This window comes from Mirounga angustirostris, unplaced genomic scaffold (assembly GCF_029215605.1).
Source record: "Mirounga angustirostris isolate CCGP_5_RB_7025 unplaced genomic scaffold, mMirAng1.0.hap1 SCAF_7, whole genome shotgun sequence".
NCBI lineage: Eukaryota > Metazoa > Chordata > Mammalia > Carnivora > Phocidae > Mirounga > Mirounga angustirostris.
The window spans coordinates 107060268-107073338 of NW_026991715.1; the positions used below are offsets into that span (position 1 = coordinate 107060268).

Below are 13071 nucleotides of genomic sequence, written 5' to 3' on the forward strand. Positions count from 1 at the left end.
GGTTGGAGAGTTTGGACATGTCACCTGGGGGCACAAATAGCACAGTGAGTGGAGCTAAGTGTAGGGTGAATCCTTCACACAACCCAAAGCGCATATTTTGCCCTTGGCTTTCACTCCATGATAAGGGAGCACTGAATCAACTCATGCAAACAGCCTTTGAAAAAACAAGGTACTTCTTTTGAAAGTGTTCTTGCTGAGATCAGAGTGAGGCCATGAGGCAAATACCATGTTGACTTAAAAAAAAAAAAAAAGAAGAAGATGCCTAAAAAATGGCACAATCTAACTCTTGTCTCTCATCAACTATTAATAGTCACCCAACTGGAAATGTTTTGAAAAGCAGCAGCTGAAGCCCTCTGATTGCAGCTCAGGGCACAAATCACAGAAACATCCAATATCTAGGCAGTGGGTGGATGGTGGAGGACACCCTAACACTTTAGGGTATCCACCTAATGACATTAAGGAAACAAGTTTTCAGTAAATAAAGTTCTGCATACTATCTTGAAAAGTTAAACAAAACAGAACACTATGAGAGATCATTTGGCGTTCATTGCTTTTTACACTTTGAGTATTATTTAACATTGATCCCCGACCCAATCTAGACATTTAGCTCTTGACTTTGCAATAAGCTTTTATCTTTACAACTTGTCATCACCAGCTGAACCCTCCCAGCCATAAAGATGGTGATTATCTGATTTGTCTGCTCCCAGAGTATTTTCAAATCATTTAAGCCTCAGTTTATCACAGACAATTGCACTGGATATTAGTTTTTCAATTAAACTTAGCCAGGCACTATCCTGCACTTTGAAGGAAAGGTGTTTATTTTTATACTTTTTTTGGTGTAGTTCTTTGATGCCACAAAAAGGGGCAGAATAACATCTTGTATTCATGTGCCAGTTTCTAGAATCGTCTTGTAGTGTTATGTCTAGAAATCTTCCATTAACCACGGTTATTCCAAATCCAGATTTATCCAAGCACACTGATGCGTCTAGTTAAATGAACTTGTGCAGCAACTATAAAAGTATTTCATCTTTTTTTTTTTTTTGGAAAGTATTTAATCTTTTTGATACCAGTAACAGACTACTGCAAATAAAATCAGAAAAAAATGCTTCAACTTAACATTATGTATGGTCATTTAAAAGAACATCCTAGTGAATGATAACTATTAATCTAAGCTAACATTTTGAGTAAAACCATCACATGTACTCCAGATGTACTAGCTAAATTCTCCCCTGCAACAACCCTACAGACAGTTGCAGTAGGCAAAGAGACATTTCATGTGGGCACATTTAAGATCTTTTTCTGCCCGTAGACACTTTTACTTTTTAAGACCCCAAACCACATCATGTCAAATAGATCAAAATGTACCCATAGTCTGCATTAAATACAACTTTTTTGATGTAAATTTCATAAGAATGTTGTCTTATTATGCACATATTATTTTGCTCTTGTGATTTAAACTTTATTGTGTTCTTTATACATGTGGTGGTTAATTTTATGTGTCAACTTGACTTGGATCATGAGGTACCTAGATATTGGGCTAAATATGGTTGCTGGGTGTGTCTCTGAGGGTGTTTCCAGATGAGAGTGGCATGTGATGCAGTGGATGTAGCAGAGCCGATGGCCCTCCCCGGTGCAGGTGGGCATCCGCCAATCCTGTTGAGGGCCTGAATAGAACAAAAAGGTGGAGGAATGGGGCGCCTGGGCGGCTCAGTCATTAAGAGTCTGCCTTTGGCTCAGATCATGATCCCAGGGTCCTGGGATCGAGCCCCACATTGGGTCCCTGCTCCGTGGAAAGCCTGCTTCTCTCTCTCCCTCTGCCCCTGCTTGTGTTCCTGCTCTCGCTGTGTCTCTCTCTGTCAAATAAATAAAAATTAAAAAAAAAAAATCTTTACAAAAAAAAAGGTGGAGGAAGGAAGAATTAGGCCCTTCCTGCCTAATTGCTTGAGCTGGGATATCAATCTTCTCCTGCCCTCAACACTCCTTGTTCTCAAGCCTGTAGACCCAGACTGGAATCTACACCACTGACCACTGGTTCTTAGTGAGCCTTGGGACTCACTCTGAATTATGCCACTAGCCTCCCTGGGTCTCCATCTTACACATAGCAGGTCGTGGGACTTCTTAGCTTCTATAATGACATGAGCCAAGTTCTTAAAACGAATCTCTTCCTACATGTAGATCCATATTGGTTCTGTTTTTCTGAAGAACCCTACCTAATACAATAACTGAATAAGACTGGGTTGGATTATAGACTATAATATGGCTTTTGTTACCTATATATTAAATCTGGTTTTACAGAGCATGCATTCCACATCTCCAACATTTTTGTGATCCTTTGAGGAGCACCTAGACCAAAGGTACTGTGGAGGATGCCCAGTGGGTAAAACAGGTTGGCAGAAGTCACAGGACAATGAGTAACACATTGGAATGTGCCTTCTAATTGTCTGTGACCCAAGAGCATGGCCTCAGCCACCACCTCTCAGTACCATCTCAAACCTGTTACTAAACAGCTCCCATCCATCACTACTACAGTTAACAGGGCTTCCTTTGAGATCCCTTCCCCTTCTATTTCTTAAAAATGCTTATTCTTAGCCTTTGGAACCTTTTTTTTTTTTTTTTTAAATAATTAAATGAACACTAATACACCAGATTAAGGCTAGGACAGTTATTTCTGTTTGTATACATTGTATACACTCTTTAGTTCTAGCTCACATCTCCCCTTCCTCTACTAAGAATTCTATGAAAACTGCAAGAGAAAGAGCATTACCTCTTTTGAAATCAGCCTTAATTGTGTGACTTACCCACATGGCAAGTAGTACTGCTCATAGACAACCTTCATTATTTGAACTGATATTAAAATGTTGTGAAGCTTTATGTTTCACTGATATCTCATGCACCCTCTTATTATTTTATAAGGTCTCTGAAGCCAAAGGATACCAATTTCACAACTTGTGACTATGTAAAATATATACATATATAATGACATATATTGCATTTATTCAGTCCAATTATCCAAGAATGAGGAATGACATTTTCTTATGTAAAATGAACCTCAAAAGCCTGTACCATTTTCTTTATTCCATCCACACTTTGTGCTGAGCCTGTCTCTCCATTTGTCAGTTACACTGACAACACCTCACTTGCTACTTAACATCTGGCCACACTAAGCTCAAGAAGGAACTACTCTATTGCAGCCAGTGGCCCCTAGCTCAGTCATCCTTTTAGAGCAATTCCAAGGGGGATAAAAAAATGTTACATAAATGCTACATTTGTGGAAGGACCATGGTCTCCTCTGAACACCTGACTTGGGTCCTCAGCTTTCTCAGATGGACAATTCCATTTGCCCAGTGTTTTGTAGGAGTGTGTCTTATTCTCTGTCCTATCTCCATTGCCTAGCACAGTGTAGGTTCTCAATAAATGTAACACAGCTATAACACTTAATGTGGCACTGAGCACACACTACCTGGGATTTTTATTTACCTTACAGACATTCATCCCATCTCTTCAATAAGATCCTAGGCTGTATGTGAACAGGGGGAAGGTCATATACAGAATACAGACAGATTCAATTTTAGGTTCTGAAGATTTCCACTAGCCTTATTTCTAGTTGGTACTACCACTTCTATGGGAGTACTAATTTATTGTTATAAAACTGCTCATGTATTACATGACATGTTTAATGAATGTCCAAAATCCAACCTATTTTAACCTCTTAAAATAAAAGAGCTATGTTAATAAAAGAATATTATTTGGGCTAAATATAAATATCTCTTTAAAGTAAAATAAGATTAAGGCTTGTAGTTTCTTCCCCAGACCAAGAAAACTACTTATCCTACAAGACAAGTGGTGCTAAAAAACATGGGGCTCACAGTCACATGGCTAGTGAGTGCTAGAGCTGAGATTCACATGCAGGCATCCGACTCCAGGACCCACTTGTAGCCATCATGCCCTAGTGCCTTGTTTTCTGAGTGCCCGGACAGTGTGGCACCCACAAAATGGCAAGCCAGCAAAACCCAGGGGTCTGGGCTCTCACAGTTAGAGGACGTAGGTGATGGACAGGCTCTGGACGTGTGATGAAAGTGAAGGGCAAGACACTCAGGCTCCCTTAGCTCCCACCATCCACCCGATGCCCTCTTTGTTTTTGATGGACTTTTGTGACAGGGGCCCATATGTGCCATCCATACTGGAAAACAGGCTCATAGATATGACTTCTCAGGGGAATGTACCACAATTTCTCATTATCTGAATGTCCTTGGGCATGAAACCCAATCTCTAAGATGCTCAGATTCTTTCTCTGAAAAGAAGGGACATTAATAGTAACTTTATCTCCTAGGGGTCTTGGGAGATTGAATGAGATCTCTGGCATATAGCAATCAGCAGATGATAGTCAATAAAATATTTCTAGTGGTACTAAAATATTTATGAATCCTATTCTTTCCTCCTCTTATCCAGGTCCTTTATGACTCTTAAAAAAATAACATTTTTAAAGCACTTACTATGAACTAGAAACTATTGAAACTATTTTAATTTGATCATCAGAATAACCTTATGAGGTAGGGACTATGCATATCTGTTTTTATGGATGAGGAATCTGAGACTCAGGGAAGTCAGGAAATTTTCCTATGGTTGAGCAGCAAAGAGGGGGAGTCAGAATTTGAACTCTCTTGGTTCTGGAACCAACGCCTGTGACCACTACTCTAGACCATCTTTTTCAGCAGATCATATCACTCCCTACTTGCTCATCTTTTTATGAGATACGAACAAATATCAATGTTTATACCCTCAAGTTACACTTGCCAAATCTCCCATCCCCTCTCTTCTAAAAACAATTCACATGCGCAATGAGAGGAGATATTAATACTTTCACAAAGACCATTTCTTTCCAAGTCCTATCAGGCTTCTGATTTTCACACCCTTTTTCACTTTCCCAAAAGCTGCAGAGTGGACAAACATTCATCAGGATGAATTCTCCCATCCTATCCCCTATCCATTCTAAGATAATAAATTATTCTCAATTTTATTATTTCAAAAAGGTTTCTATTAAAGCCATACCTACTGATTCCTTCTTTTGACACAACATAATTTACTGGCAATAAATGTTCATAAACAGTTTGAGTGAAAAATCCATAAAGCCATTTCAGCTTTATTTTAAGTTCCATTAATGTCCCTCAAAAATGATTTTGTCAATGTGCTTCCATTAGCTGGTTCTCTGCCCAATAACTTAATTCCACACAATCAATTAGGAACTTATAAATCATGTGACAGGATCTATCTAAAGTGTTTTGAATCACCATAAAGATCAGCTCAACGGCTCTTTTTTTCCTTGTGTTACAGGTAGGGGGTAAACTTGTCAAAAAATCTCAAATGCACTCCATTGCCATAGTAACAAAAAGCCAGCTTCTCCTCTCTGAAAAGTATACTCAGCTTTGGTGACTTTCCCCTCAAAGTGTCCTGGATGTGAAGAGACCTGAGATCCAGTCCTATCTCTGTGATCTCATGCAAACCAGAATTCTTCTCTAACCCTTAACTTCCTCAGCTATAAAATAAGAGAGGATGAGAAGTATCAGGGCTAAACTGTTTTCCCCTCCAACTGAAAATTTCATCAGGTAACAATCTAATCTAAACAGATGATTGTCTTGAGCCACCTCCATTTCCTACCAGGAAAAAAGAGCAACCCTGAAGTGGAGATATACTTTATATATATATATCTCCTAAAAACTTTCTTAGTGTTTAAGGAGGAAACAAATAAAGCAAACAGACTTTTGTCCAATTCAAGCTGCATTTAATTGGAAAAACTACTCACCAGAAAATAAACCTCACAGATAAAATGGTCGACGGCAAAATTTAACTGAAAAAAACAAAACCTGGTTCATAACTCTTTAAAACTTCACAAATTGGGGAAAATTCAATTTTTATAAAAAATAATAAACTAAAGTGCCTAAGCGTGTATATGTTAAACACAGCCATGTACCAAATCCTGGGACGCAGAGTCACATCTGCAAAATGTGCTACAAGAAAATTGGACTTGAGAGAAGCATTAGACACAAAGGAAGAAATACTATGCTACAAGTTATGAATAGTAACTGGAACCAGAAAAACTGACGATGAATCAAATCTTTGGTGTACATGGAGAGGAACTGATCTTTTAGATGATAATTGCAAGAAAAACTTTCCAAAAGGTCAGAAATGGCTTAAGTGTGCTGTTTAGAACATTGATTAAGGAATTAAGCTAGCTTAATGGAGTTTGCTCTGGTAAGTTCTTTCTAGATGTACTTTCATTAAGATTGGCATAAATATGATTAATGTTTTGTATTAATGAACATAGACTAAAACTCATCTCTGGGTTTAAATCATGGGGCCAAAATATTCAACAGGTTCAAAATGCAGAGTTAAAATAGCTAATCACCATTGTCTGAAGTCAAAACATTTTAAGTGTTCTAATTCGTGTGCTTGGGTAGATATAACCTGAATGACAACCCTTAACAACAACCATATTTTACTGGATAAGGATATATTTTTATACCAATATTAGATTAAAAAATAGAGAAAGGATTTCAATCTAAAAAATGGTGATAAGAAACATAAGAGAAGGAATGATTTGATTTCTTTGAAATATCAGAGAACCGAAAAACCAAAGACCTGATTTTTAGTGCCGATTTTCTATGAGCTTATTATATGACCTTTGGCAATTTGCCCTCTGGTCTTACTTCTTCATTTGTTATACAAAATGGGGGTGGGGATTAGATGATCTATAAGGCTGCTTCCAGACCTGCTGTTTTATAATCTTCCAGATAACTTGGTTGGATCAACCCAATGGACAGGAGAGGAACATTGGTTTGGGTTTGATAAACCCAACATTCAATTTACTTAATAAATATGTTTTGAGCAGGAGGCTCTAGACGTGAGCCAGAGAGACCGAGAGTCCATAGTCTAGAAGAGTGTAGTGTACTCTAGTAGTGTACATTATTACTTTAAATAATTAGCTATTAAATAATCCCACAAATAAAAATATATAATACTTACAACTAGTGATAAAGACTTGAAAGGAAAATAAAAAATGTCTTTGCAATACAACTTGGCGTCACATCCTGGTCTGGCATGTAAGTTTCCCTGAGAAAGTGAAGTTTTGTTGATATTTGTTAAGTGATTAGGAATGGACTAGTTAAGAGGAGGAAGTAGCAGTAGAAAAGATAATGTGAAGACATCACGGTTGGGAAGTTGAAGTTAATAAAGATCAGTGTGGCTAGACCATATTTTGCAAGGGTGAGCAGCGTGGGATGAGACTGGAGAGGTGGGTTGACCTGGGTAATTCAGAACCTTGTGGGTCACGGTGAAGGTTTTAAGCAGAGATCTGGCTTGATCTAATTGGCATTTTTCTTTTCTTTTTAAAGATTTTATTTATTTATTTATTTATTTATTTATTTATTTATTTGAGAGCGCACAAGCAGGGGGAGGGGCCGAGGGAGAGGGAGAAGTAGAAGGACAAGCAGACTCCTCACTGAGCAGGGAGCCCGATGCGGAGCTAGATCCCAGGACCCCAGGATCATGACCTGAGCTGAAGTCAGATGCTCAACCACTGAACCACCAGGATATGACCCCAAATTGGCATTTTTCAAAGATCACTGTGCCAGCGTGTTATGGTCTGTGTGTTTGTATCCTAAAATTCACATGTTGAAACTCTAACCATCATTGGAACCCCACCATGCTGGTACGCTGATCTCAGGCTCCCAGCCTCCAGAACAGTGAGAAATTCCTGTTGATTAAGCCATCCAGTCTATAGTGGTCTGTTACAGCAGGAGCAGCTGACTGAGACATTGTACCATGGAAGACACTGCAGGAGGGCAAGGATAGATGAGGTGGTGCAGGGAGAGGGTGGGTGGTAGGCTGGGCTAGAGAATTGGCAGCACAGATGCAGAAATGTGGATGGGTTTAGGAGATATTTAAGTGGAAAGCCAATGGGATCTGGTAATGTGCTGGACAAGAAAGAGAACGATGGGTACCAGAGGGCCCAGGGGAAGAGCTGAAATGGATGGTCAAAGCCAAATGATTAATACTCAAAGTCAGAGATGCCCATGGCAACCTTATACATGTCCAGTGAAATCCAGCTTTTTTCTTATTTGATATTTTAATTGCAACTGAAATTGCCTTTACTTGAAGAAGGTGCTCTGAATCCAACTACATTTTTCTTATGAGAGTGTAGGCAATGTGACAAAGAAACTTTAAGTCTCCCAAAGTATTTATAAGCAAGCAGTATTTAAAAACAATTATGAATAATATAGTAATTTATTGAATAATGAACATTGTCTTCTGTGTAACATAATTTTCTAATTACTCCAAAGTTTTAGCTAAACACATATTCATATATCTCCTATTGGTTAAAAGCTTTCTAAACACACGAGATAGGATTTTTGCCTCTCTAAGTCTAGGCTAGAGAACATGGTTACATGTTAATATTTAAATATTCTTTAATGTCTGAGGCCTATTTTCCTGAAAAGCAATCTCTATAGCATGTTATCCATGGTAGGTGTAAGAGTATATCATGGGAGCACTTATCATGGGAAATTCCTCAGAAACAGTGGTTTTCTATTTATTTCATAACATGAATTGTTGGCTTTCTCCAAATGGTAATATGCAGTGAAAAATTCTTTTTAAGGAAGTGAGTTGGGTTATGTCTAATCTCGGATTTAAAATGCACTGAGTAATGAGCGAGGTTGCAGAGTTTTCACAAATTTCAAGGTTAAGCACTTTGAAGGTGGTTGTCAGCTTCTGAAAACCTTTCCAACATGAGCAACAGACTGATGCAAGACAGAAATTTTGAGTGGAAAAAGTCACTTGAAGTAATTTAATCCCATTGTGTCTCCCTGGCTGCTGGTGGCATTTAATAAATCACTAATGCAAAACATTTGTAGTCATTACAAGTCGTTTCCAGGATACATAGCAAATATTTTCTTTTTAGGAATTAGGGCAGATTCTCCTGACCAAAAAGTACAGATAATTAATTCATTTAACAAATATTTGTGGAGGGCCTACTCCATAAATGGTTTTGTGGGAAAAACAGATTCAGACTTTTTCTCCTTATAGGCTCACAAATAAAAACTTCAAAAAATTATATAAAATCTCTAGCCACTCTGTGTGTGGTAACATTCACTGTCTATAAACATTTAACAATTACTTACTATGTCCCTGGCACGGTACTAAGGCAATGCTGAATGTGAAGATCTGATCTGTGCCCTTATGGACTTTTATAGTGGTTAGACAGATAGATGCTAGAGAACATATTTAAACTGATTTTTGTAATGACAATTATTGTAAGTCATGTATTCTCAACAGGGGCGAGGCAGCTCCCAAAGGTACAAAAATGGGTTCTTGAAGGCCCAAGAAATCTTTCTCTAAGTACAAAGTCCATATGTACATACAATACACACAATGATATACAGTGTATCTGTGGTACATAAGTTACATGGGGGGGAAGTGATTAGGAAGAAAAAAGCATGTCTGGAATGATTCCTTAAAAGGGTGATATTGAAAAAAAGGTTGAGAAACACTGTTGTAAATGCTTTGACTAGGACAAGGAGCCACTGGAGCTCTGAGCAGGCATCTTGCCCAGGCGTGGAGGACACTGAGCGCTGCTCTGGGGAAATGACAGGCACTTGAGATCTCAAGATGGAGCAGGACTTAGTCTGGCAGAGATGGTTTGGATGGAGGCTGGTGGAGAGAGGGCACCAGGAAGGGGGACACAAGAGCTGGCTCGCTGCTTTTAAGGAGATGTGTGTAGCTAGAGTGGAAAGAACGAGCCTGGCATAAGAAAAGGCTGGCGAGGTAGTCAGGGGCAAGGTCACACAGGAACATTCAGGCCAGGGCAAAGTTTGAGAATTTTATCCTAATAGGAAAAAGAAGCCATTGAAAGGATCTAGACAGGAGAATGATTATGCTCAGAGATGTGTTTTTTTAAATACTATGGTGGCAGATACTATGGACTGGCTGCCCCCATTTTAAGCACAGTGCATCCTCCCTTGCATTTGTCTACCACAGAGGCTGGAAACCCAAATGGCTGAACTTCTCAGACTCCCTTTGCAGCATTAAGTGGCTGTGTGATACAGCCTGGGCCGGTGAAATGTAGGTACAAGTGTCTGGGGAGCTATTTTCTTCCCAAATGAAAAAAGCAAAGCCTATCAAAGAAGGCTTTTTGTTCTTTATTCTTCCTTCTCTGAAATACAGAAGCAATGCTTGGAGGCACAGCAGCCCTATGTGACCATGAGAGTAAAAGCTACATTGCTGAAGGTGTGCAAGCAAGAGGGCTGAAGGATTCTGATTCCTTTATGACGCTGTTCTGCTGTAAGCCCTACAGAGCATACCTCCGGAATCATTATTACATAATAAAAAGAACCCCCTGACTTGTTTAAGCCACTATTTGTTGGGTTGTCTGTTATTTCCAAATGAATCTAATGCCCATAGTTACAGGATCTGACTCCACTCTGTAAGATGCAGTATAGGGATTGAGAGCAAATGCATGCAAATCAGGGGACTATTTCAGTAGCCAGGTAAGAAAGGATGGTGGCCTAAACTAAGTAACTCATAATGTGAAAAATGGCAAGGGTGAACATGAGAACTACTGAAGAGGTTAGGATGATATGAGGGGTGAAGGGGGTAAAACATGTTCAGGCTTGGGCACAGAGCACAAGTTCAATGTTGGTTATGTGGAACTGGAGGTATCGATGGGGTTTCCAGACTCAGATGTTCATGTAGGCAATGGGATACACAAGTATATTACTCAAGGCAGAGTTCTAAACCACTGGTATAGAGATTTTTGGAATACAGGTGATTATGGAAACTGAGAGAATGGGGGACATGATCCAAGAAATGGTGAGAGTGATATGAAAAGAGAGCCACAGTCAGAATTTTAAAGGAGTCCAACCTTTCAAGGTGGGGATGGGAACATGAACTATCAAAGGAAACTAGAGAGGGAGGAAGAAGACCAGGAATGGGGTAACGCAGGCAGCCAAAAGAAAAAAGTCCTTCAAAAAAGCAGAAGGAGTTACTTATGTTAATTGGTGCTTAGGGGTAGGACAGGAATTAAAGTGCCCATGAAATTTAGCATCATGGAGGTCTTTTATACCATAGCAGTCATTCTATGAAGAACTGGAGGGGAGGGGAAGAAATGGTTATAAGCAAGAGCTATTACTTTTTGACAGAAGAACTATAGTAAGACAACTGAATATTAGATATTGGATATTAGATATCAGAATTTGAAGATCCAGCTCTGGTTAGTAACCAAACTTTTATAGGAACAACAGTCTGCTCGTTGGCACAGGCTGGGTAGAGGGACATGTGCTCAGTTGCCCGGATGCAGGTATGCATAATGTGGATATTTGGGTTCATCCAGAGTGGGGACTTTAGTAGACATGTACATTGAATAAAAATATTTGTAACAAGTGCAGGGCTGTACAAGAAGACCGTGAAGAGGAATATGACCTCAGGCAAATTATTTAGCTTCTTCTAGCCTCAGTTTCCAGATCTGTGGAATGGGGATAATAACAGTACATTACTTTGTGTGTGTATGTGTATGTGTGTGTGTGTATGTAGTGTGGAATGGGGATAATAGTACTACATATATATGTATATATGTATATATATTATATACACACATGCACATATATATAACACTACATATATGTATACATATGTAGCTCTATGCGTGCCTAGTACATCAAAGTGCTCACTAAATAATATATATTACTTATTATAATAGATGATGTTGATGATAAGGATAGAAGATAAAGCCAGAAAGACAGAAGACTATCATTAAGTAATTTGTATGGTAACCATACAGGAGAACGAAATAAGATGTGTTCCCTTTCAAATACTCTAACAATTTAACCGAACTGGCCATACCATCAAGGTACACGTTTTATATATTTTTGTAGAATGTGAAACCGCAGAGCAATTTAAAGATTCATGTGGAAAAAATATTCTGGCAAGGTATGAAGAGACAAGTAGTTTAATTAAACAAACTCTACTTTAGAAACCAATAGACCAGAACTCACGCTTGGTGTATCATTAAGCCAAAACTGAAAAATATAAAAGGAATCATCCAAGCAGCAAGCAACCTCATTTCAGTTTCTTATGACTACACTATTTCTGATAGTAAATAAAACCACACAGTAAAACAAATAACTTCAACTCACTGGGTTTGTGTCACAGAGATGGGACGCCGGAACAGGCGGGCTCTGAGTCAGGTATACGAACACCGGAACACAGGCAACACACTGGGGAGGCCGCTTGGCAAGAACAGTGGCAAAGACAACACACTGTGTGTCCCATGAAGGAGATGAATGCGGCCCTCTGCCCGTATTCCCGTCCAGGTCACCTCCAGGCACAGGTGGCCAGAATCAGGCCAACAGGGCAGGGAGACGGGGAGAGAGAATAGAGAGAATAGATAGGAACTGTACGCGGTCAAGTTAAGGCCAGCACTCATGCTGCCTGCCCTTTCACCTGGGAGTGAGTGTCAAATGGGAGCCCTGAATACACGGTTTCCTTAGGCAAGAGCTCAGTTTCCAAGTGTCTCTCCCAGTGTGAAAGCAATCAGGACTCTGAGACTCCATAGATGCTGGTAAGACCTAAGAAAACAACACACACATGATTTTAAGGGCTTGCCGGTCATTGAAAAACACGTGGAACGCTCTGTTCCTGTAGCTGAGGAGGTGGGGGGTGATGCTTTCCTACAGAGAAGGAAATTGAAACATTAATTGAGAACCATGGAGAAACACAGTCTAAAAAATAATTGGATGGACTTATAAAGTCATTTACAGGGGATGAAGATGATGAGGACTTGAAAAGTGAGGGCCAGCAAGTTGAAATCTTACTAGAAGTAGTGGATGTCTCAATGCTTTAAAACACTGGAATACTTTAATTTCAGAATGCAATCTTATTATGAAAGCAAGCCTCAAAATAGGCATATTTTACAGGTGACTTAAAGGGTAATTTTGATGGTATGATTTTTACCTTATCCCTAGTATGGATAGCATGTTACTTACCAACATCCATTTTCCCCTGCCAACAAAATATTGCTATTAT

At 39.2% G+C, this 13071-nt stretch overlaps 1 protein-coding gene across 7 annotated transcripts in view; it reads right to left on the reverse strand.

Moving 5' to 3' along the window:
• Positions 1–13071, reverse strand: part of SGCD (sarcoglycan delta) — a 954698-nt gene that overhangs the window by 108169 nt on the left and 833458 nt on the right. The window lies entirely within an intron of this gene.